General features: G+C 43.5%; 1 long non-coding RNA gene across 1 annotated transcript; it reads left to right on the top strand.

Moving 5' to 3' along the window:
• Positions 1 to 23020: 23020 nt before the first annotated feature.
• On the top strand, positions 23021 to 24759 carry LOC115162029 (uncharacterized). Its single transcript, XR_003869472.1, has 3 exons — positions 23021 to 23112; positions 23944 to 23997; positions 24472 to 24759. It is a non-coding gene; the product is annotated as an uncharacterized LOC115162029 (long non-coding RNA).
• Positions 24760 to 27514: the final 2755 nt, after the last annotated feature.

The following is a 27514-nucleotide window of genomic DNA, read 5'->3' as shown; positions in this document are numbered from 1 at the left end:
ATGTTAGCCACAAGACTGGAGCACAGCAGGACAGGCAGTGATAGGGTTGGGGTTGCCAGATATGTGGTTTTAAAATCCCCGCCAAAAGAAACCCTATTTGATTGGTCAAGACAGGATTGTATCAGAGGAAACCACAGTAACAACCGTCCTGGTTCCTTCCAACAGAGAAGAATGTTGTTTGGTTAAAACAGTGGTTCTTAACCTGGGTTCGATCGAACCCCAGGGGTTCGGTGAGTCAGTCTCAGGGGTTCGGCGGAGGTCAAGACACACACCCGACTCATATGATTCGTGATGACACGCCCCGCTTGGCCATCATTGGCTGCAGGTGATCACGCAACATCGCTTGGCCTATCTGTGCTGCAGGGAATTTGGCGCGCTCAGTAGTCGAATTGTGACTGTCGTGATGGTACGTCGTGTGATTTCTTTCTTAATATTTTAATCCCTTCATACTAACTATGTCGAGCAAAAAAAGAAAGTGGTCGGACGAATATGTACAATATGGATTCACATGTATAACGGAACGTGATGAGAGTCAGCGTCCTAACTGCATGATTTGCAATGCCAAGTTGAGCAATTCTAGTCTAGCACCGGCAAAACTAAGAGAACACTTCCTTAAGCTGCATGGAGATGGACAATACAAGAACACAACGCTCGCTGAATTCAAGGTGAAGAGAGCCATTTTTCCAATTAAGAAGGGTTCAGTGAATGCGCATATGAAACTGGTGGGGGTCAGTACCTCCAACAAGGTTAAGAACCACTGGGTTAAAAGTACTCTCCCCTTGAACGAGTTTAAAGGAAACTCGTTCTGAGGGACAATAGTAGTTCAAATGAGTTTATTATCCGAGGATCTTTGTAACCTCACTGTTATAGAAGTGTTCAGCACTGTGGTGGTTTATTCATGAACAATAATCATCTGAGCTCCACATGATTTTGGATATTTAATTGACTGCAGATTTGTTTTTGCATCAAACCTGAACATCACGTACAGTATATTTTAGCAGGGAAGGAACAAACAACATGCCATTAGCAATCAATTCATTTCTAGGCCTGCCCGGGTTTGTCAAATTCTTCTCTATTTGCTTTTCTCTCTCAATCATACCCATAAATGCACCTCCGGAACCTTATGGATGGAATCTGTTCAGTGTCCCACCAGTTAGCACTGCAATGAGGAGATGTTCTAGAACTCACAGGAGGCTTCTGGAACTGCCAGAACCACATCAGAGAGAGTGATTCAAACATTTCTGAAAACGAGATGACGAGGATATCTTTATGCAGTTAGAATGGAAAACAGCACACAGGGGAAAGTACAGAGAGGGGAAATAGTGTAACCACCAACCGTCACTGGCCAGGGGTGAACCCCGCCATGGTGCTCTGCTCTGTGGAGTATCAGCCTGCTAGCTACGCCTAACTGCTTAACATCTGAAAGCCTAATGGCAGAGTAAATACTCTCTCTCAGATTGGTCTCTATGGTGAAGCAGTGAGTTACCGTGTTTAACTAATGTGTGTTTTTCATTACTGTATCTATCCTGGTGTGTATGGTTCTCATAATCGCAGACCCGGATGCGTCCCAAATGTCACCCTGTGCCCTATGTACTGTAGTGCACAACTTTGAGCCAAGCCCCATAGGTCTCTGGTCAAAATTTGTGCATTATGTAGGGAATAGGGCGCTATTTGGGACGTAGCCCCGTACTCTGTAGCCTACTTCTGTACTGAATTACTGGTGCTTTCCGGAGTTCTGTCATACATAATGGGCCGGTTTTATGAAAGACATCGTAAACAGCAGACCACAAATGCAACCGCCAGAGTTCTATCAACATTGGTGAGAGAGAGAAATCAGCAAACAAAATACTCCCTGTCAAATTTCTAATCACTACAGACTCCAACTAGGAGGAGTCACCTTTCACGAGACTCTAAAGCTCCTTGAGACCAACATCAGAGATCAACATCAGAGACCAACATCAGAGACCAACATCAGAGATCAACATCAGAGATCAACATCAGAGACCAACATCAGAGATCAACATCAGAGACCAATATCAGAGACCAACATCAGAGATCAACATCAGAGATCAACATCAGAGATCAACATCAGAGACCAACATCAGAGATCAACATCAGAGACCAAATCAGCTCTTTATTATAGAACCTTTATTGAACCTTTTATCCAGCTTATCTCACAAGGGAGACCTGGACAAGAGGGCAGTTCAGTTTTATTTCAAAATTCTCTTGGGCCAAGAGAACACTTTGCCATTTTAAAGCGAATTTCCTGCAGTTCTACCCATTTGTTTTCCACGGGATGGAGAGAAAATGTTGTGGTTTTAAAGCAAATTTCCTGCAATTCCAGCCTGGTCTCATAAGGAGCTGAGGGAACTCAGGATGAAGGTCTTTCTTAACATGAACTCCTCATGCCATTTCACTAGCTAGAGGAGAATGGTTAATGGGAGAAACAGTGGCCACAGCTGTTTCAGTACAAAAGACTAAGGGCTGGATTAAATCCGTATTGCAGAAGTATCGCGGAGGATCCGCACTATAGCTCGATTGAAATATAAAGGCAGTGTTCCCGCGTTCGCGGATACTACATTCAGGGTAAACGCTGCTTATGTCGGCTCAATTGGAAATTACCATTTTAACGTGGATCTTCGGCGAGACTTCCGCGATGTGGAATGAATCCAGCCCTAAGATGATGCATCCTGTGTTTCAAGCTTCCCTCTGGTCTGTTACTCCACCAGAACCTCTGTCTGTCGGATCAAAGCCAACGGATGTTCCCATAATATGAACAACTTCCACAATCCCTGGACAGGAAGAATACGAAGTCAATACTATCCAGGTGGACTATCATAGCCCAATAATAATTCCCCTAAATGAATCCTACATTAGACTATGTTAATAGTCTATTAGTGGAACTACTGTACAGGGCCAGGGTTGGTAGCTTGTTCCCTTCCATGACTTATGAGTGAAAAAAATAGCGGAGACATGCAATTTCCTGCAGTTTGTGAAGTATGGGTACAGTGATTGATCTGAAAGGGGATTTATGTGGCGTATACGACGGGATGGAAATGAATACCTTCAAAGCTCTGGTAGCTAGATGATTACTTACATACTGTACAGCACGCTACAGTGTCCAGGGTTTAAATACAATTTCAGTTGAGATTCAAACCAACCATAAAGCTTTTCAAATAATCAAAAGAAAACCACTGTGTAATTTGAAATTGCCTGTTAAAGTGGAGGAGTGCAGGAACTTTCTGGTGTACTGTAGCAGTATGTCCTCCTCAATGGTGCACTAAGCCATAAAGGAGACCCTATAATTCTTAATCAAAATAAATATAATCCCTCCCTTACGAAAAAAGATTGCAGTTAGAGTGCAGTATAACTGCAGTATGCGGCAAATATGCGTCCAAAATAACACCGTTTTTTTTACTGCAGTAATTTTAGCAGTTTAACTGCAGTTAGAGTGCAGTATAACACAGCAGTTATATTGCAATTACTGCGTCCAAAATACCACAGTCGACTGCAGTTACTGCACTTTTACTGCAGTTTCAAAACGGCAATCTTTTTTTGTAAGGGCCTTCCCTCCTTTCTTTCTTCCCTCCTTCCCCCTCTCCTTACTTCCCTCCTTCACTCCTTCACTCCATCCTGTCTCCCTCTGCTCTGTGGAACCTCACCATAACATCATAACAACACCTTTAAACTAATGTCTATTCAAAGTTCACCACTTAGCAGGACTATTTACAGTTGTGAATTCAATGCTGAATTTTCCTCTGTCTTTGTAGGCTACCCAGAGTAGGTTGCCGGGAAATGAGTGGTACCATTCACACGGGAGAGTTTCCAAAGTTGACAGAAGCCAGTTCTTTAGGCATGACTTTTCACACACCCACAACAGAAACCTTCAGGACTGTCATGACTGCTGCACTCTTTTCAAACAGGAGAGCACTGATGATGTCATCCTTCAATAATCTTTGGTTACCATGGCAGAAACACACAGAGACCCAAGTCTTCCCCAGAGAGACTGTCTGCTCCTGAAATATAACCCTGTGAGGACAAACTGGCACCACAAATGGGCCCTAGAACATGGACAATATGACCAGAAGTTGTACAATTGTGCTAAAATGATTTATGGAGCCCGCTCTGTTGTTCTAGCCAGAAATGGGTCTTGAATCGAGGCCTATTTTGTGACTGATTGACTACCTTTTATGTTGAGGCCAAAACGGTGGGTAAATGGGTGGTTTGGGACTCAACACAGTCTCAGCACAGTGTGGGAACTGCCTTCAGATTGTAAGATAGTTTGTTTGGCCGACGATGGCCTTGAGCTGGCCAAACCCACAAATGAGAGTAGACGCATTCAGTTCCTCAACATTATAAATGAACACTTGACAAGGAGACACAAAAAAAGTTTGTGCAAGTTTTAATTTTTGCTGTAGAAAATATATAGTAACTCTCTAACCAATAGAAATCCCCAATAGTACAGTAATAAAACAACATGTGCTTGTATTCTTGATAAATGTATCCCTGCAGTGTTTTACGAATCTCAGCATTTGTAGGTTATTGGATAGAAAATGTGATGGCAGGTATTATTAACTAGACCAAAGTCAGCAGACATTTGGCACCTCTCTATGTACAGTATTTTGATCAATAACAAGGCTTTTGCTTTATTGAACAAAACCTACATCCCCGAGTTTTTACACTGTATTTTTCGGTGATTTTGGGGCCAAGGAGAGGGGAGTAGATGTTCTGTATATTAACAATTCATTTTATACAGGCCTCAGCACAAAGAAGGAATTGTATCGTTTTGATTTCTTGCTGTCGGGGGGAATCCACTCCAGACAAAACAAAGCATAAATACTCAAGAAACACTTTCACCCTGCACATATTTTTTCTCTCTCTTTCTCTCTATTTCTCTTTTCTTCTGTCTTTCTTGACAGATCATTCACACAAATCACTGGAGACTCTCAGGGAGCTAGGCTATCAATAAAGTTTCTAGGATAAATATTTGAATAGGCTATTTTTATTCCGCTGTTCTGATAGTAGGTAGACCTATACTCTTATTGACAGTTGTTGATGTCACAAAACACTGTGGATAGTCTGGGTTTTATTGGTCCTAATATCTACATATAGTGTGTTTCTACCTGTATTTATTATGGATCTCCATTAGTTCCTGCTGAAGCAGCAGCTACTCTTCCTGGGGTCCAGCAACATTATTGTACCTTCTCAAGAAGTAATGTTTAATAACTAAGGCCCAGAGCTTTTCCTGGTCAGGTCACGTGTTCAGGGAAACCTCCTGGTTCTACCCATAAGGAATTCCAAACACGAATTGTATAGCGAAGGGCTATTGCCTTAGTGTAGAGACAATTGGAGACATTACGTTTAATAATAAAACACCCTGTGATGGTAATCAGGGCTCCTTCCTGTCAATGTTTATTAGCAGGAAAGATTAATCACCTTTAGAACACATCTGTTTTGAAAACTTTGTTTTACAACTGTAACAGCAGCAACAGCAGCACAGTATTTAATGCTCTAGTCTAGAGTGTTCTGGAATGCTCTGTTTTACACCAGTAGCCACAGCCCAATGACCTATATCAGTTCTATACAGAGCCATACAGTATATAGAGAGATTTAGGCCAATGCGGTTAAACGTTCCCGAGAGTGCCACTTTCTCCGCCACAGCCATTGTTAAGTGATAATTAATGCTTCCTGAGACCAGATGGTGATGACATTTAGATGCTTCTGGATGACATGCTATATTTTCCAAAACATGCATTGCCTTTTCACACTGAAACAATATTGCTTTTGCAAAATTCACTTTGATTGAGAAATTGTATTTCATTGATAAAATATTGTATTTCATTGATAAAATGTTGTATTGCATTGATAAAATATTGTATTTCATTGATAAAATGTTGTATTTCATTGATAAAATGTTGTATTTCATTGATAAGAGATGGTATTCCATTGATGACAAGCCACCTAGGTCTGACAACTTGGATGGAAAATTACTGAGGATAATTGTGGAAGATATTGCCACTCCTATTTGCCATCTATTCAATCTAAGCCTACAGGAAAGTGTGTGCCCTCAGGCCTGGAGGGAAGCAAAAGTCAATCCACTACCCAAAAATAGAAAAGCACCCTTTACTGGCTCATACAGCTGACCAATCACCCTGTTACCAACCCTTAGAAAACCTTTGGAAACAATTGTGTTTGACACGATACAATGCTATTTCACAGTAAACAAATTAACAACAGATTTTCAGCATGCTTATAGAAAAGGGCTTTCAACATGAATGACACTTACACAAATTACTGATGATTGGCTGAGAGAAATGTATAATAAAAATATTATGGAAGCTGTTTTGTTAGACTTCAGTGCAGCTTTTTACATTTTCAACCATAATCTGCTGAACAGAGAGTGTTCTTTAATGGAAACTCCAAAATAATCCAGGTAGAGTCAGGCATTCCCCAGGGCAGCTGTCTAGGCCCCTTACTTTTTTCAGTCTTTAATAATGACCTGCCGCTGGCCCTGAGTAAAGCTATGTGTCAAGGTATGCTGATGACTCAACATTATACACGTCAGCTACCACAGCAAGTGAATCACTGCAACACTTAACAAAGAGCTGTAGTCAGTTTCAGAATGGCGGCAAACAATAAGTTAGTCCTAAATATTTAAAAAACTAAAAGCTTTGTATTTTCAAGTTTCAAGCTTTAAGTTTCAAGTACAGCAAAATGCCTATCTTTAAAACTCAAAACCCAATAACCCAATAATCAATAACAATGTAATACTAGAAAAAAAAAACTAGAAATAAGAAGAAATGTGAAGAACACAATAAGTAAGTAAGCATACTATATACAGGGTCAGTTCCAATACCATATTTACAATGTGCAGGGATACTGGAGTGATGGAGGTAGATATGTATATGGGTAAGCTGAATAGGCAACAGGATATAAGATAAACAGAGTAGCAGCAGCATGTATGTGAGTGGGTGTGAGTTAGAATCCATGTAAATGTATGTGCATATTATGTGCGCATAGAAATCATTAATTAAACCCCAAATCTCAACTATATCTTCTATTCAATAATGTGGAAATTGAGCAAGTTGAGGAGACTAAACTGCTTAGAGTAACTCTGGATTGTAAACGGTCATGTTAATACAACAGTATAGCTAAGGTGGGGAGAAGTCTGTCCACAATGAAGCGCTGCTCTGCCTTCTGCACACTACTATCAACAAGGCAGGTCCTACATGCCCTAGTTTTGTCACAGCTGGACTATTGTCCAGTCTTGTGGTCAGGTGCCAGAAAGAGGGACTTAGGAAAATTCTCAGAACAGGGCAGCACGGCTGGCCCTTAAATGTACACAAGGAGCTAACATTAATAATATGCATGTCAATTTCTCCTGGCTCAAAGTAGAGGAGATATTGACTTCATCACTACTTGTATTTGTGAGAAGTATTAACATGTTGAATGCACCGAGCTATATGTTTAAACTACTAGCCCACAGCTCAGATACCCATGCATACCCCACAAGACATGCCACCAGAGGTCTCTTCACACACACACAGGCCAAGACACACGCATACACACACACATGATAACATACAAACTATACACTCACGTACACATGGATCTTGTATTGTATATACTGTATGTGGTAGTACAGTAGTGGCCTGAGGGCACACACTTAATATGTTGTGAAATCTGTTGTGAATGTAATGTAATGTTTTTAATTGTATTTTGCTGGACCCCAGGAACAGTAACTCCTGCCTTGGCAGTAGCTAATTGGAATCCATAATAACTAATAATAAATAAATAATAATTACATTCTATTTTTTGAATTCATCAAATCTGACTCTACCCAGAGAGAACAGGAAGTAACTGTAGACAATCATCAACAGCACACCACCGTTTCATATCCTGTTTTGATGAAGCTTCTCGTAACCATGGCGCAGAACACACAACCCTGATAAATAATTACCCGTTGCCTAGCAAACCGTCATTTTTACTCATGTTGTTTGTTTGTTTGGGGTTTTTCTGACAAATAGCTGTGTTCCTGCCAACATTGTGCCCGGCTTGAAATTGCTCTTTATGACAACAGTTTGAGGGTGGTGGGTTTGGGTTTAGATAATTGTTTTCTGAACCTATTCTCAATGGCTTCCATGTGATTATCCTATTATCCAATTATGAGAAACTTCTGTGAAATGTTATTGTTACATGTTGCCTTTTATTGCAGATCACCTCACAAATACTAAATGCTAATATTAAACATTCACATATACTGTAATGCTTAGAACCCAGTACAGACAAGGACAGATACACTATTTCCATGTTCCCATATTGGTGTCCAGAGTGTATGAGAGTGTGTGTCTGCATGTGTGAGTAGTATAGTTGTTTTGACAATAAGCCACTTCTTGACACATATCCAAGTCAAACACAAACTGAAGTTGTCTGCAGTCTCTCACTTCTTGCAGAGAGGCTCTGGAATGTTTTCTATGTGAGAAACTACACAGAAACACCAATCATAATACTATGACGCAAAGTCGAAAAGTCGCAAACAATTCAAGTTGTTGTTCGTGCAGTCAACTCTTTCACAGAGTCAAGTGTTTCTGTAACAACAAGGATGTAGCCAACATTTTGATCTCTATGACTTGTTAGTCCTGGATCTGCTCTGAGGTCCTACAGCTATTCATGATGAATATAGTGTATGTGGATAGGCTGGATCTGCTCTGAGGTCCTACAGCTATTCATGATGAATATAGTGTATGTGGATAGGCTGGATCTGCTCTGAGGTCCTACTGCTATTCATGATGAATATAGTGTATGTGGACAAGCTGGATCTGCTCTGAGGTCCTACAGCTATTCATGATGAATATAGTGTATGTGGATAGGCTGGATCTGCTCTGAGGTCCTACTGCTATTCATGATGAATATAGTGTATGTGGACAGGCTGGATCTGCTCTGAGGTCCTACAGCTATTCATGATGAATATAGTGTATGTGGATAGGCTGGATCTGCTCTGAGGTCCTACTGCTATTCATGATGAATATAGTGTATGTGGACAAGCTGGATCTGCTCTGAGGTCCTACAGCTATTCATGATGAATATAGTGTATGTGGATAGGCTGGATCTGCTCTGAGGTCCTACTGCTATTCATGATGAATATAGTGTATGTGGACAGGCTGGATCTGCTCTGAGGTCCTACAGCTATTCATGATGAATATAGTGTATGTGGACAAGCTGGATCTGCTCTGAGGTCCTACAGCTATTCATGATGAATATAGTGTATGTGGACAGGCTGGATCTGCTCTGAGGTCCTACTGCTATTCATGATGAATATAGTGTATGTGGACAAGCTGGATCTGCTCTGAGGTCCTACAGCTATTCATGATGAATATAGTGTATGTGGACAGGCTGGATATGCTCTGAGGTCCTACTGCTATTCATGATGAATATAGTGTATGTGGACAGGCTGGATCTGCTCTGAGGTCCTACTGCTATTCATGATGAATATAGTGTATGTGGACAGGCTGGATCTGCTCTGAGGTCCTACTGCTATTCATGATGAATATAGTGTATGTGGACAGGCTGGATCTGCTCTGAGGTCCTACTGCTATTCATGATGAATATAGTGTATGTGGACAGGCTGGATCTGCTCTGAGGTCCTACAGCTTTTCATGATGAATATAGTGTATGTGGACAGGCTGGATCTGCTCTGAGGTCCTACAGCTATTCATGATGAATATAGTGTATGTGGACAGGCTGGATCTGCTCTGAGGTCCTACTGCTATTCATGATGAATATAGTGTATGTGGACAGGCTGGATCTGCTCTGAGGTCCTACGGCTATTCATGATGAATATAGTGTATGTGGGCAGGCTGGATCTGCTCTGAGGTCCTACGGCTATTCATGATGAATATAGTAGTGTATGTGGACAGGCTAGATCTGCTCTGAGGTCCTACTGCTATTCATGATGAATATAGTGTATGTGGACAGGCTGGATCTGCTCTGAGGTCCTACGGCTATTCATGATGAATATAGTGTATGTGGACAGGCTAGATCTGCTCTGAGGTCCTACTGCTATTCATGATGAATATAGTGTATGTGGACAGGCTGGATCTCCTCTGAGGTCCTACTGCTATTCATGATGAATATAGTGTATGTGGACAGGCTGGATCTGCTCTGAGGTCCTACGGCTATTCATGATGAATATAGTGTATGTGGATAGGCTGGATCTGCTCTGAGGTCCTACTGCTATTCATGATGAATATAGTGTATGTGGACAGGCTGGATCTGCTCTGAGGTCCTACAGCTATTCATGATGAATATAGTGTATGTGGACAGGCTGGATCTGCTCTGAGGTCCTACAGCTATTCATGATGAATATAGTGTATGTGGACAGGCTGGATCTGCTCTGAGGTCCTACTGCTATTCATGATGAATATAGTGTATGTGGACAGGCTGGATCTGCTCTGAGGTCCTACGGCTATTCATGATGAATATAGTGTATGTGGACAGGCTGGATCTGCTCTGAGGTCCTACTGCTATTCATGATGAATATAGTGTATGTGGACAGGCTGGATCTGCTCTGAGGTCCTACGGCTATTCATGATGAATATAGTGTATGTGGACAGGCGTGATCTGCTCTGAGGTCCTACTGCTATTCATGATGAATATAGTGTATGTGGACAGGCTGGATCTGCTCTGAGGTCCTACAGCTATTCATGATGAATATAGTGTATGTGGACAGGCTGGATCTGCTCTGAGGTCCTACAGCTATTCATGATGAATATAGTGTATGTGGACAGGCTGGATCTGCTCTGAGGTCCTACTGCTATTCATGATGAATATAGTGTATGTGGACAGGCTGGATCTGCTCTGAGGTCCTACGGCTATTCATGATGAATATAGTGTATGTGGACAGGCTGGATCTGCTCTGAGGTCCTACTGCTATTCATGATGAATATAGTGTATGTGGACAGGCTGGATCTGCTCTGAGGTCCTACTGCTATTCATGATGAATATAGTGTATGTGGACAGGCGTGATCTGCTCTGAGGTCCTACTGCTATTCATGATGAATATAGTGTATGTGGACAGGCTGGATCTGCTCTGAGGTCCTACTGCTATTCATGATGAATATAGTGTATGTGGACAGGCTGGATCTGCTCTGAGGTCCTACAGCTATTCATGATGAATATAGTGTATGTGGACAGGCTGGATCTGCTCTGAGGTCCTACAGCTATTCATGATGAATATAGTGTATGTGGACAGGCTGGATCTGCTCTGAGGTCCTACTGCTATTCATGATGAATATAGTGTATGTGGACAGGCTGGATCTGCTCTGAGGTCCTACTGCTATTCATGATGAATATAGTGTATGTGGACAGGCTGGATCTGCTCTGAGGTCCTACAGCTATTCATGATGAATATAGTGTATGTGGACAGGCTGGATCTGCTCTGAGGTCCTACTGCTATTCATGATGAATATAGTGTATGTGGACAGGCTGGATCTGCTCTGAGGTCCTACAGCTATTCATGATGAATATAGTGTATGTGGATAGGCTGGATATGCTCTGAGGTCCTACTGCTATTCATGATGAATATAGTGTATGTGGATAGGCTGGATCTGCTCTGAGGTCCTACGGCTATTCATGATGAATATAGTGTATGTGGACAGGCTGGATCTGCTCTGAGGTCCTACTGCTATTCATGATGAATATAGTGTATGTGGACAGGCTGGATCTGCTCTGAGGTCCTACAGCTATTCATGATGAATATAGTGTATGTGGACAGGCTGGATCTGCTCTGAGGTCCTATGGCTATTCATGATGAATATAGTGTATGTGGACAGGCTGGATCTGCTCTGAGGTCCTACTGCTATTCATGATGAATATAGTGTATGTGGACAGGCTGGATCTGCTCTGAGGTCCTACGGCTATTCATGATGAATATAGTGTATGTGGACAGGCTGGATCTGCTCTGAGGTCCTACTGCTATTCATGATGAATATAGTGTATGTGGACAGGCTGGATCTGCTCTGAGGTCCTACTGCTATTCATGATGAATATAGTGTATGTGGACAGGCTGGATCTGCTCTGAGGTCCTACTGCTATTCATGATGAATATAGTGTATGTGGATAGGCTGGATCTGAGCTGAGGTCCTACTGCTATTCATGATGAATATAGTGTATGTGGACAGGCTGGATCTGCTCTGAGGTCCTACTGCTATTCATGATGAATATAGTGTATGTGGACAGGCTGGATCTGCTCTGAGGTCCTACTGCTATTCATGATGAATATAGTGTATGTGGAGAGGCTGGATCTGCTCTGAGGTCCTACTGCTATTCATGATGAATATAGTGTATGTGGACAGGCTGGATCTGCTCTGAGGTCCTACAGCTATTCATGATGAATATAGTGTATGTGGACAGGCTGGATCTGCTCTGAGGTCCTACAGCTATTCATGATGAATATAGTGTATGTGGACAGGCTGGATCTGCTCTGAGGTCCTACTGCTATTCATGATGAATATAGTGTATGTGGACAGGCTGGATCTGCTCTGAGGTCCTACAGCTATTCATGATGAATATAGTGTATGTGGACAGGCTGGATCTGCTCTGAGGTCCTACTGCTATTCATGATGAATATAGTGTATGTGGACAGGCTGGATCTGCTCTGAGGTCCTACAGCTATTCATGATGAATATAGTGTATGTGGACAGGCTGGATCTGCTCTGAGGTCCTACTGCTATTCATGATGAATATAGTGTATGTGGACAGGCTGGATCTGCTCTGAGGTCCTACGGCTATTCATGATGAATATAGTGTATGTGGACAGGCTGGATCTGCTCTGAGGTCCTACTGCTATTCATGATGAATATAGTGTATGTGGACAGGCTGGATCTGCTCTGAGGTCCTACGGCTATTCATGATGAATATAGTGTATGTGGACAGGCGTGATCTGCTCTGAGGTCCTACTGCTATTCATGATGAATATAGTGTATGTGGACAGGCTGGATCTGCTCTGAGGTCCTACTGCTATTCATGATGAATATAGTGTATGTGGACAGGCTGGATCTGCTCTGAGGTCCTACAGCTATTCATGATGAATATAGTGTATGTGGACAGGCTGGATCTGCTCTGAGGTCCTACTGCTATTCATGATGAATATAGTGTATGTGGACAGGCTGGATCTGCTCTGAGGTCCTACAGCTATTCATGATGAATATAGTGTATGTGGATAGGCTGGATATGCTCTGAGGTCCTACTGCTATTCATGATGAATATAGTGTATGTGGATAGGCTGGATCTGCTCTGAGGTCCTACTGCTATTCATGATGAATATAGTGTATGTGGACAGGCTGGATCTGCTCTGAGGTCCTACTGCTATTCATGATGAATATAGTGTATGTGGACAGGCTGGATCTGCTCTGAGGTCCTACTGCTATTCATGATGAATATAGTGTATGTGGACAGGCTGGATCTGCTCTGAGGTCCTACTGCTTTTCATGATGAATATAGTGTATGTGGACAGGCTGGATCTGCTCTGAGGTCCTACAGCTATTCATGATGAATATAGTGTATGTGGACAGGCTGGATCTGCTCTGAGGTCCTACTGCTTTTCATGATGAATATAGTATATGTGGACAGGCTGGATCTGCTCTGAGGTCCTACAGCTATTCATGATGAATATAGTGTATGTGGACAGGCTGGATCTGCTCTGAGGTCCTACGGCTATTCATGATGAATATAGTGTATGTGGACAGGCTGGATCTGCTCTGAGGTCCTACTGCTATTCATGATGAATATAGTGTATGTGGACAGGCTGGATCTGCTCTGAGGTCCTACTGCTATTCATGATGAATATAGTGTATGTGGACAGGCTGGATCTGCTCTGAGGTCCTACTGCTATTCATGATGAATATAGTGTATGTGGACAGGCTGGATCTGCTCTGAGGTCCTACTGCTATTCATGATGAATATAGTGTATGTGGACAGGCTGGATCTGCTCTGAGGTCCTACTGCTATTCATGATGAATATAGTGTATGTGGACAGGCTGGATCTGCTCTGAGGTCCTACTGCTATTCATGATGAATATAGTGTATGTGGACAGGCTGGATCTGCTCTGAGGTCCTACTGCTATTCATGATGAATATAGTGTATGTGGACAGGCTGGATCTGCTCTGAGGTCCTACAGCTATTCATGATGAATATAGTGTATGTGGACAGGCTGGATCTGCTCTGAGGTCCTACTGCTATTCATGATGAATATAGTGTATGTGGACAGGCTGGATCTGCTCTGAGGTCCTACTGCTATTCATGATGAATATAGTGTATGTGGACAGGCTGGATCTGCTCTGAGGTCCTACAGCTATTCATGATGAATATAGTGTATGTGGACAGGCTGGATCTGCTCTGAGGTCCTACTGCTATTCATGATGAATATAGTGTATGTGGACAGGCTGGATCTGCTCTGAGGTCCTACAGCTATTCATGATGAATATAGTGTATGTGGACAGGCTGGATCTGCTCTGAGGTCCTACTGCTATTCATGATGAATATAGTGTATGTGGACAGGCTGGATCTGCTCTGAGGTCCTACGGCTATTCATGATGAATATAGTGTATGTGGGCAGGCTGGATCTGCTCTGAGGTCCTACGGCTATTCATGATGAATATAGTAGTGTATGTGGACAGGCTAGATCTGCTCTGAGGTCCTACTGCTATTCATGATGAATATAGTGTATGTGGACAGGCTGGATCTGCTCTGAGGTCCTACTGCTATTCATGATGAATATAGTGTATGTGGACAGGCTGGATCTGCTCTGAGGTCCTACAGCTATTCATGATGAATATAGTGTATGTGGACAGGCTGGATATGCTCTGAGGTCCTACTGCTATTCATGATGAATATAGTGTATGTGGACAGGCTGGATCTGCTCTGAGGTCCTACTGCTATTCATGATGAATATAGTGTATGTGGACAGGCTGGATCTGCTCTGAGGTCCTACTGCTATTCATGATGAATATAGTGTATGTGGACAGGCTGGATCTGCTCTGAGGTCCTACTGCTATTCATGATGAATATAGTGTATGTGGATAGGCTGGATCTGAGCTGAGGTCCTACGGCTATTCATGATGAATATAGTGTATGTGGACAGGCTGGATCTGCTCTGAGGTCCTACTGCTATTCATGATGAATATAGTGTATGTGGACAGGCTGGATCTGCTCTGAGGTCCTACTGCTATTCATGATGAATATAGTGTATGTGGAGAGGCTGGATCTGCTCTGAGGTCCTACTGCTATTCATGATGAATATAGTGTATGTGGACAGGCTGGATCTGCTCTGAGGTCCTACAGCTATTCATGATGAATATAGTGTATGTGGACAGGCTGGATCTGCTCTGAGGTCCTACAGCTATTCATGATGAATATAGTGTATGTGGACAGGCTGGATCTGCTCTGAGGTCCTACTGCTATTCATGATGAATATAGTGTATGTGGACAGGCTGGATCTGCTCTGAGGTCCTACAGCTATTCATGATGAATATAGTGTATGTGGACAGGCTGGATCTGCTCTGAGGTCCTACTGCTATTCATGATGAATATAGTGTATGTGGAAAGGCTGGATCTGCTCTGAGGTCCTACTGCTATTCATGATGAATATAGTGTATGTGGACAGGCTGGATCTGCTCTGAGGTCCTACAGCTATTCATGATGAATATAGTGTATGTAGATAGGCTGGATATGCTCTGAGGTCCTACTGCTATTCATGATGAATATAGTGTATGTGGACAGGCTGGATCTGCTCTGAGGTCCTACTGCTATTCATGATGAATATAGTGTATGTGGACAGGCTGGATCTGCGCTGAGGTCCTACAGCTATTCATGATGAATATAGTGTATGTGGACAGGCTGGATCTGCTCTGAGGTCCTACTGCTATTCATGATGAATATAGTGTATGTGGACAGGCTGGATCTGCTCTGAGGTCCTACTGCTATTCATGATGAACATAGTGTATGTGGACAGGCTGGATCTGCTCTGAGGTCCTACGGCTATTCATGATGAATATAGTGTATGTGGACAGGCTGGATCTGCTCTGAGGTCCTACTGCTATTCATGATGAATATAGTGTATGTGGACAGGCTGGATCTGCTCTGAGGTCCTACTGCTATTCATGATGAATATAGTGTATGTGGACAGGCTGGATCTGCTCTGAGGTCCTACTGCTATTCATGATGAATATAGTGTATGTGGACAGGCTGGATCTGCTCTGAGGTCCTACGGCTATTCATGATGAATATAGTGTATGTGGACAGGCTGGATCTGCTCTGAGGTCCTACTGCTTTTCATGATGAATATAGTGTATGTGGACAGGCTGGATCTGCTCTGAGGTCCTACAGCTATTCATGATGAATATAGTGTATGTGGACAGGCTGGATCTGCTCTGAGGTCCTACTGCTTTTCATGATGAATATAGTATATGTGGACAGGCTGGATCTGCTCTGAGGTCCTACGGCTATTCATGATGAATATAGTGTATGTGGACAGGCTGGATCTGCTCTGAGGTCCTACGGCTATTCATGATGAATATAGTGTATGTGGACAGGCTGGATCTGCTCTGAGGTCCTACTGCTATTCATGATGAATATAGTGTATGTGGACAGGCTGGATCTGCTCTGAGGTCCTACTGCTATTCATGATGAATATAGTGTATGTGGACAGGCTGGATCTGCTCTGAGGTCCTACTGCTATTCATGATGAATATAGTGTATGTGGACAGGCTGGATCTGCTCTGAGGTCCTACTGCTATTCATGATGAATATAGTGTATGTGGACAGGCTGGATCTGCTCTGAGGTCCTACTGCTATTCATGATGAATATAGTGTATGTGGACAGGCTGGATCTGCTCTGAGGTCCTACTGCTATTCATGATGAATATAGTGTATGTGGACAGGCTGGATCTGCTCTGAGGTCCTACTGCTATTCATGATGAATATAGTGTATGTGGACAGGCTGGATCTGCTCTGAGGTCCTACGGCTATTCATGATGAATATAGTGTATGTGGACAGGCTGGATCTGCTCTGAGGTCCTACTGCTTTTCATGATGAATATAGTATATGTGGACAGGCTGGATCTGCTCTGAGGTCCTACAGCTATTCATGATGAATATAGTGTATGTGGACAGGCTGGATCTGCTCTGAGGTCCTACGGCTATTCATGATGAATATAGTGTATGTGGACAGGCTGGATCTGCTCTGAGGTCCTACTGCTATTCATGATGAATATAGTGTATGTGGACAGGCTGGATCTGCTCTGAGGTCCTACTGCTATTCATGATGAATATAGTGTATGTGGACAGGCTGGATCTGCTCTGAGGTCCTACTGCTTTTCATGATGAATATAGTGTATGTGGACAGGCTGGATCTGCTCTGAGGTCCTACAGCTATTCATGATGAATATAGTGTATGTGGACAGGCTGGATCTGCTCTGAGGTCCTACTGCTTTTCATGATGAATATAGTATATGTGGACAGGCTGGATCTGCTCTGAGGTCCTACAGCTATTCATGATGAATATAGTGTATGTGGACAGGCTGGATCTGCTCTGAGGTCCTACGGCTATTCATGATGAATATAGTGTATGTGGACAGGCTGGATCTGCTCTGAGGTCCTACGGCTATTCATGATGAATATAGTGTATGTGGACAGGCTGGATCTGCTCTGAGGTCCTACAGCTATTCATGATGAATATAGTGTATGTGGACAGGCTGGATCTGCTCTGAGGTCCTACTGCTATTCATGATGAATATAGTGTATGTGGACAGGCTAGATCTGCTCTGAGGTCCTACGGCTATTCATGATGAATATAGTGTATGTGGACAGGCTGGATCTGCTCTGAGGTCCTACAGCTATTCATGATGAATATAGTGTATGTGGACAGGCTGGATCTGCTCTGAGGTCCTACTGCTATTCATGATGAATATAGTGTATGTGGACAGGCTGGATCTGCTCTGAGGTCCTACTGCTTTTCATGATGAATATAGTATATGTGGACAGGCTGGATCTGCTCTGAGGTCCTACGGCTATTCATGATGAATATAGTGTATGTGGACAGGCTGGATCTGCTCTGAGGTCCTACGGCTATTCATGATGAATATAGTGTATGTGGACAGGCTGGATCTGCTCTGAGGTCCTACTGCTATTCATGATGAATATAGTGTATGTGGACAGGCTGGATCTGCTCTGAGGTCCTACTGCTATTCATGATGAATATAGTGTATGTGGACAGGCTGGATCTGCTCTGAGGTCCTACTGCTTTTCATGATGAATATAGTGTATGTGGACAGGCTGGATCTGCTCTGAGGTCCTACAGCTATTCATGATGAATATAGTGTATGTGGACAGGCTGGATCTGCTCTGAGGTCCTACTGCTTTTCATGATGAATATAGTATATGTGGACAGGCTGGATCTGCTCTGAGGTCCTACAGCTATTCATGATGAATATAGTGTATGTGGACAGGCTGGATCTGCTCTGAGGTCCTACGGCTATTCATGATGAATATAGTGTATGTGGACAGGCTGGATCTGCTCTGAGGTCCTACAGCTATTCATGATGAATATAGTGTATGTGGACAGGCTGGATCTGCTCTGAGGTCCTACTGCTATTCATGATGAATATAGTGTATGTGGACAGGCTAGATCTGCTCTGAGGTCCTACGGCTATTCATGATGAATATAGTGTATGTGGACAGGCTGGATCTGCTCTGAGGTCCTACAGCTATTCATGATGAATATAGTGTATGTGGACAGGCTGGATCTGCTCTGAGGTCCTACTGCTATTCATGATGAATATAGTGTATGTGGACAGGCTGGATCTGCTCTGAGGTCCTACTGCTTTTCATGATGAATATAGTATATGTGGACAGGCTGGATCTGCTCTGAGGTCCTACGGCTATTCATGATGAATATAGTGTATGTGGACAGGCTGGATCTGCTCTGAGGTCCTACGGCTATTCATGATGAATATAGTGTATGTGGACAGGCTGGATCTGCTCTGAGGTCCTACTGCTATTCATGATGAATATAGTGTATGTGGACAGGCTGGATCTGCTCTGAGGTCCTACTGCTATTCATGATGAATATAGTGTATGTGGACAGGCTGGATCTGCTCTGAGGTCCTACTGCTTTTCATGATGAATATAGTGTATGTGGACAGGCTGGATCTGCTCTGAGGTCCTACTGCTATTCATGATGAATATAGTGTATGTGGACAGGCTGGATCTGCTCTGAGGTCCTACAGCTATTCATGATGAATATAGTGTATGTGGACAGTCTGGATCTGCTCTGAGGTCCTACAGCTATTCATGATGAATATAGTGTATGTGGACAGTCTGGATCTGCTCTGAGGTCCTACAGCTATTCATGATGAATATAGTGTATGTGGACAGTCTGGATCTGCTCTGAGGTCCTACTGCTATTCATGATGAATATAGTGTATGTGGACAGGCTGGATCTGCTCTGAGGTCCTACTGCTATTCATGATGAATATAGTGTATGTGGACAGGCTGGATCTGCTCTGAGGTCCTACTGCTATTCATGATGAATATAGTATATGTGGACAGGCTGGATCTGCTCTGAGGTCCTACTGCTATTCATGATGAATATAGTGTATGTGGACAGGCTGGATCTCCTCTGAGGTCCTACTGCTATTCATGATGAATATAGTGTATGTGGACAGGCTGGATCTGCTCTGAGGTCCTACGGCTATTCATGATGAATATAGTGTATGTGGACAGGCTGGATCTGCGCTGAGGTCCTACAGCTATTCATGATGAATATAGTGTATGTGGACAGGCTGGATCTGCTCTGAGGTCCTACTGCTATTCATGATGAATATAGTGTATGTGGACAGGCTGGATCTGCTCTGAGGTCCTACAGCTATTCATGATGAATATAGTGTATGTGGACAGGCTGGATCTGCTCTGAGGTCCTACTGCTATTCATGATGAATATAGTATATGTGGACAGGCTGGATCTGCTCTGAGGTCCTACAGCTATTCATGATGAATATAGTGTATGTGGACAGGCTGGATCTGCTCTGAGGTCCTACAGCTATTCATGATGAATATAGTGTATGTGGACAGTCTGGATCTGCTCTGAGGTCCTACAGCTATTCATGATGAATATAGTGTATGTGGACAGGCTGGATCTGCTCTGAGGTCCTACTGCTATTCATGATGAATATAGTGTATGTGGACAGGCTGGATCTGCTCTGAGGTCCTACGGCTATTCATGATGAATATAGTGTATGTGGACAGGCTGGATCTGCTCTGAGGTCCTACTGCTATTCATGATGAATATAGTGTATGTGGACAGGCTGGATCTGCTCTGAGGTCCTACTGCTATTCATGATGAATATAGTGTATGTGGACAGGCTGGATCTGCTCTGAGGTCCTACAGCTATTCATGATGAATATAGTGTATGTGGACAGGCTGGATCTGCTCTGAGGTCCTACGGCTATTCATGATGAATATAGTGTATGTGGACAGGCTGGATCTGCGCTGAGGTCCTACAGCTATTCATGATGAATATAGTGTATGTGGACAGGCTGGATCTGCTCTGAGGTCCTACTGCTATTCATGATGAATATAGTGTATGTGGACAGGCTGGATCTGCTCTGAGGTCCTACAGCTATTCATGATGAATATAGTGTATGTGGACAGGCTGGATCTGCTCTGAGGTCCTACTGCTATTCATGATGAATATAGTATATGTGGACAGGCTGGATCTGCTCTGAGGTCCTACAGCTATTCATGATGAATATAGTGTATGTGGACAGGCTGGATCTGCTCTGAGGTCCTACAGCTATTCATGATGAATATAGTGTATGTGGACAGTCTGGATCTGCTCTGAGGTCCTACAGCTATTCATGATGAATATAGTGTATGTGGACAGGCTGGATCTGCTCTGAGGTCCTACTGCTATTCATGATGAATATAGTGTATGTGGACAGGCTGGATCTGCTCTGAGGTCCTACGGCTATTCATGATGAATATAGTGTATGTGGACAGGCTGGATCTGCTCTGAGGTCCTACTGCTATTCATGATGAATATAGTGTATGTGGACAGGCTGGATCTGCTCTGAGGTCCTACTGCTATTCATGATGAATATAGTGTATGTGGACAGGCTGGATCTGCTCTGAGGTCCTACAGCTATTCATGATGAATATAGTGTATGTGGACAGGCTGGATCTGCTCTGAGGTCCTACTGCTATTCATGATGAATATAGTGTATGTGGACAGGCTGGATCTGCTCTGAGGTCCTACTGCTATTCATGATTCATATAGTGTATGTGGACAGGCTGGATCTGCTCTGAGGGGCTGGAGGGATAAAAGGATGAAAGTTAAGCCTCAGATAAAACGACATGATACAAAGGACCTACATAAATCCCATAAACACGTCAATTATAATAGTAAGAGCAACATTTCGGGCTTTTGGGTAAAAACTCTTTCAGGATATGATATGTTTAAATCCTACAGTATATCAATAAAAAGGGGTTGCTTCTGTACTATCATTTTGCCACCAGAGCTGCCACTGGTGTGACAATCAATCATACATCTATGGAAGACGTTTGCGACATTTGAAGCATGGGTGTGGTACACAGTGGTCTGCTACTTAGTGATGTGTCATTACCCAGTTGATTGACAGCACAGGTGTTTATGGAGCCTATCAGGACAAGCTCTGATGTGGTAGGAACATTAATCCGCCTAGCAACCTCATCACAGCGTCGGTAATGGCTCAAGGTTTTCCGTGATGATGACATCATAATATGGGGTTATCAGTATAATGAGGTAATGGGAGTATTAAGAGAGAAGAGATAGGACAGCCACAGTTGGTGACCCTACAGAACCTCTCCTGTGTGTGTGTGTGTGTGTGTGTGTGTGTGTGTGTGTGTGTGTGTGTGTGTGTGTGTGTGTGTGTGTGTGTGTGTGTGTGTGTGTGTGTGTGTGTGTGTGTGTGTGTGTGAGAGAGAGAGAGAGCATGTGAATAACAATCACTTCCCATGCTCTGACAGCTCCTCACTGTCCCTTTGTCTCTGTCCAAGCCTCAAAGAAGAGGACACTGAGTCCTGTAGCTTGAATCTACTGGCCAACAGTCCTGGCCGGCCTCCCTCCCTGTATCCCTCTCTCTATCCCTTCCTCTCTCTCGCTCTCTCTCTCTTTCATCTCTCTATCTGCAGCATGTTCTCCTCTCAATCCTCTCCCTCCCTCCCTCCCTCCCTCCCTCCCTCTGTCTGCAGCATATTCTTCAGTCAATCCTGGCTCTTTCTCTTTACATCTCTCCCTCCTCTGTCTGACAGATTTGCAGGACTGATGAACTAAACCATGCCGTGGCTTGTTTAACTAACAGTCTTGATCCCAGCCTGTATGTTTTCTTGTGTTTAACTCTCCTCTTTCTCTGCTCTCAGCCCGCTGGATAGACCCCTATCCATCATTCTGTGGAGCTATGCTACTCCCGCAAATAACAGAGGCCAAAAATGTCCCGGTTCCAATAAAACAAGCTACTGGAGATTCTTAACAGATTCATTGCAGGAAATAGATTGTTTTTATTAGCTCAGAGAGAGGGAGTTGATCGGCACTTACCCACTGGACACAGACATCAGTTTAACATCTATATTTCATTTACATTTCATTGAGTGGTCAGCTAACGTGAATTCAACATGAAATCAACAGAACATGTCACCCTGTCATTGGATTTAGGTTCAAAGTTGGGTGAAAAAAAAGACAGAATTCTCTTACGTTGGTGTCACCACATTGAATTATTTAGTTAAAATGACATGGTAACAACATTGATTCAACATTGTTTTGACCAGTGGGTAGTCACACGGTAAAATCATTTCTACCAATATTATTTTTCTTAATCTCCTTGTCCTGACAGTGACAGTTTTAAGGATCCCCTCTGCATGCTGTATTCTATATAATCTGTTCCAATTTTCTCTGACTTTCTGCCTCCCCCCCCTCCCTCGCTCCCCCCCCCCCCCTCTCTCTCTCTCTCTCTCTCTCTCTAGCACGATGGCAAGCCTTACTGTAACAGCCCCTGCTACTCTGCACTATTTGGGCCTAAAGGTGAGTTCCTATTTATAATGATCCTACAGTAGAGGTGACAGGTGTCTTAACAATCTATCTTAATGAGGATATCATAATTGAGAGAGATCACAACCCTATTATCGTTAACTATATTACCTAGGGTTGTTATCTGTTTTTGGTTCAAGGTACATGTCAATGTAAGAAGGTAGTTGATATATAAGTTGAGTTCAGTGATATGGGAGCCGTGTGTCTATATACGTACTCTGATAAAGCTCCACGCTGTAATCTTTGGGAGGAGAACCTCACTATCGGGTATTCCTGACCCTAACATCCTGTATGGAAAGTCTGTTCATTGTGAACCTGTGACAGAATGAGCTCATTTGAACCTTTACGATACCCACCTCAGTGGGTAACGTTCACGCTTCCACAAAGAACATTGGGGTCATTAACATCTTATCAATCAATATATTTTATATTTTATCTACTGATAACCTAGAAACTCTCTCCTCAAAATACAGTCACTGTTTCTGAAAAGTGGGCTAGTCGATCCCCTTACATTGCCAGATATCCTGAATGTGAGAAATAGTTGGAATGTTCTGTTGGAATTGGAACAGCGGTAGTCATAGGTCATGTTGGTTCCGTGTGGTGGTTCTAGAAGAGCTGCTGTGGAACGGGGTCAGGGACCACAGGAGTTTCCATTATCGTGGTTCCGCTGTTCCGCTGCCACCTGAAACATAATCCCAGAATGTTTTGTCGACGTACAGTATGCAGTCCCCTGACCCAACACTCTCTCTCTCTCTTTCTCTCTGTCTCTCTCCCTCTCTCTCTTTCTCTCTGTCTCTCTTGCTCTCTTTTTCTCTCCCCCCAAAGGATTTGGACGTGGGGGAGCTGAAAGCCACACATTCACTAAGTAGACCAACTCAGGTACAGTACAGGCCATTCAGTGTACTCATTCAAATATAGACCAACACCGTTCATTTAAGTCACATTCAACTAGATCTTCATTATAATAACAATTTCGGGGTGCTTATACTTGTCCTGTTACACACAAATGTGTAATAAAAAATGTGTTTCTTGCACATCCCAACTCCTCCTGAGACACCTGCAGGTTAACCATTGTCCAGCACCCCTAGAGAAATTAGGGTTAAGAGCCTTGCTCAAGGGTACAGTGACAGATTTTTCACCTTGTAAGGTTCGGTACTCGAACCAGTGAACTTTTGATTCCTTTCCCAACGCTCTAACCTCGAGGCTACCTGCCACCCCAGAATCAAAGCAAATACACGGAGAAAAATATACACCTTCACCACCAACCTCAACCTTACAAATGCTACAAACATTAAAGATTGTTGTTTCGTTATGCAAAATACAAATCTAACATGTTTTCTCTTTTGTTTGCAGGTTCATCCACCACACCAAATGGGTTGCAAGAAGAAGGCAACAGCATTCTACAGCATCCTCCATACTACGCTAAACAAAAACAAACAACCAAAATGGCTCCTTTTTGGAACCACCGTTTTGTGTTATTTTCTGTCTTTGTGTTGTCTGGAGGAATCAGTCTTAATACACATTTTAATTGGCTATAGTGAGATGTTTACTATAGTCCCACTAGTGGATCGGAGGGTTATACAATAACCTCTCTGTTCCTGTACATGTTTTTAAATTCTGATTAAACAGTCTTTTTCAAAATGTTTTTCTCTCTTATTCATTCATTCCTCATTGGCTTATTCAGATAGTACTTCAGTATGCGTTTTATAGTATAGCATGTCTCCTGTCTCATTCAGGCGTTTCCTCCTTAATACACCTGATAGTTACATACAGAGCAATATGAGAATATTTCTGTGACTTCCACTTGCTACAATCCATGGAAACTTGGGCATGTCCACTATGTCCACTATGTCCACTATGTCCACTGTGTCCACTATGCCCACTATGTCCACTGTGTCCACTATGTCCACTATGTCCACTATGTCCACCATGTCCACTATGTCCACCGTGTCCACTATGTCCACTATGTCCACCATGTCCACCGTGCCCACTATTTCTACTATGTCCACTGTGTCCACTATGCCCACTATGTCCACTATGTCCACTGTGTCCACTATGTCCACTATGTCCACTGTGTCCACTATATCCACTATGTCCACCATGTCCACTATGTCCACCGTGTCCACTATGTCCACCATGTCCACCGTGCCCACTATTTCTACTATGTCCACTGTGTCCACTATGTCCACTATTTCCACTGTATCCACTGTGTCCACTGTGTCCACTATTTCTACTGTATCCACTGTATCCACTGTGTCCACTGTGTCCACTATGTCCACCATGTCCACTATGTCCACCGTGTCCACTATGTCCACTATGTCCACCATGTCCACTATGTCCACTGTGCCCACTATGTCTACTATGTCCACTGTTTCCACTGTGTCCACTGTGTCCACTATGTCCACTATTTCCACTGTATCCACTGTGTCCACTGTGCCCACTATTTCTACTATGTCCACTATGTCTACTGTGCCCACTATGCCCACTATGTCCACTGTGTCCACTATGTCCACTGTGTCCACTATGTCCACTATGTCCACCATGTCCACTATGTCCACCGTGTCCACTATGTCCACCATGTCCACTATGTCCACTGTGCCCACTATTTCCACTGTTTCCACTGTGTCCACTGTGTCCACTATGTCCACTATTTCCACTGTATCCACTGTGTCCACTGTGTCCACTATGTCCACTGTGTCCACTATGTCCACTATGTCCACCATGTCCACTATGTCCACCGTGTCCACTTTATCCACTATGTCCACCATGTCCACTATTTCTACTATGTCCACTGTTTCCACTGTGTCCACTGTGTCCACTATGTCCACTATTTCCACTGTATCCATTGTGTCCACTGTGCCCACTATTTCTACTATGTCCACTATTTCCACTGTGTCCACTATGTCCACTATTTCCACTAAGTCCCCTATGTCCACTGTGTCCACTGTGTCCACTATGTCCACTGTGTCCACTATGTCTACTATGTCCACTGTGCCCAGTGTGTCCACTATGTCCACAATGTCTACTGTGTCCACTATGTCCACTATTTCCACTGTGTCCACTATGTCCACAATGTCTACTGTGTCCACTATGTCCACTGTGTCCACTGTGTCCACTGTGTCCACTATGTCCACTATGTCCACTGTGTCCACTATGTCCACAATGTCTACTGTGTCCACTATGTCCACTGTGTCCACTATGCCCACTATGTCCACTATGTCCACTATGTCCACTGTGTCCACTATGTCCACTATGTCCACCATGTCCACTATGTCCACCGTGTCCACTATGTCCACTATGTCCACCATGTCCACCGTGCCCACTATTTCCACTATGTCCGCTGTGTCCACTGTGTCCACTATGTCCACTATTTCCACTGTATCCATTGTGTCCACTGTGTCCACTATTTCCACTGTATTCACTGTGTCCACTGTGTCCACTATTTCCACTGTATCCACTGTATCCACTGTGTCCACTGTGTCCACTATTTCTACTATGTCCACTATGTCTACTGTGCCCACTATGTCCACCATGTCCACTATGTCACCCGTGTCCACTATGTCCACTATGTCCACCATGTCCACTATGTCCACTGTGCCCACTATTTCTACTATGTCCACTGTTTCCACTGTGTCCACTGTGTCCACTATGTCCACTATTTCCACTTTATCCACTGTGTCCACTGTGCCCACTATTTCTACTATGTCCACTATTTCCACTGTGTCCACTATGTCCACTATTTCCACTATGTCCACTATGTCCACTGTGTCCACTGTGTCCACTATGTCCACTATTTCCACTTTATCCACTGTGTCCACTGTGCCCACTATTTCTACTATGTCCACTATTTCCACTGTGTCCACTATGTCCACTATTTCCACTATGTCCACTATGTCCACAATGTCTACTGTGTCCACTATGTCCACTGTGTCCACTGTGTCCACTGTGTCCACTATGTCCACTATGTCCACTGTGTCCACTATGTCCACAATGTCTACTGTGTCCACTATGTCCACTGTGTCCACTATGCCCACTATGTCCACTATGTCCACTATGTCCACTGTGTCCACTATGTCCACTATGTCCACTATGTCCACCGTGTCCACTATGTCCACTATGTCCACCATGTCCACCGTGCCCACTATTTCCACTATGTCCGCTGTGTCCACTGTGTCCACTATGTCCACTATTTCCACTGTATCCATTGTGTCCACTGTGTCCACTATTTCCACTGTATTCACTGTGTCCACTGTGTCCACTATTTCCACTGTATCCACTGTATCCACTGTGTCCACTGTGTCCACTATTTCTACTATGTCCACTATGTCTACTGTGCCCACTATGTCCACTATGTCCACCATGTCCACTATGTCACCCGTGTCCACTATGTCCACTA

The sequence above is a fragment of the Salmo trutta genome, chromosome 25 (assembly GCF_901001165.1).
Source record: "Salmo trutta chromosome 25, fSalTru1.1, whole genome shotgun sequence".
Lineage (NCBI taxonomy): Eukaryota > Metazoa > Chordata > Actinopteri > Salmoniformes > Salmonidae > Salmo > Salmo trutta.
This window is presented reverse-complemented; position numbering and strand designations above follow the sequence as displayed.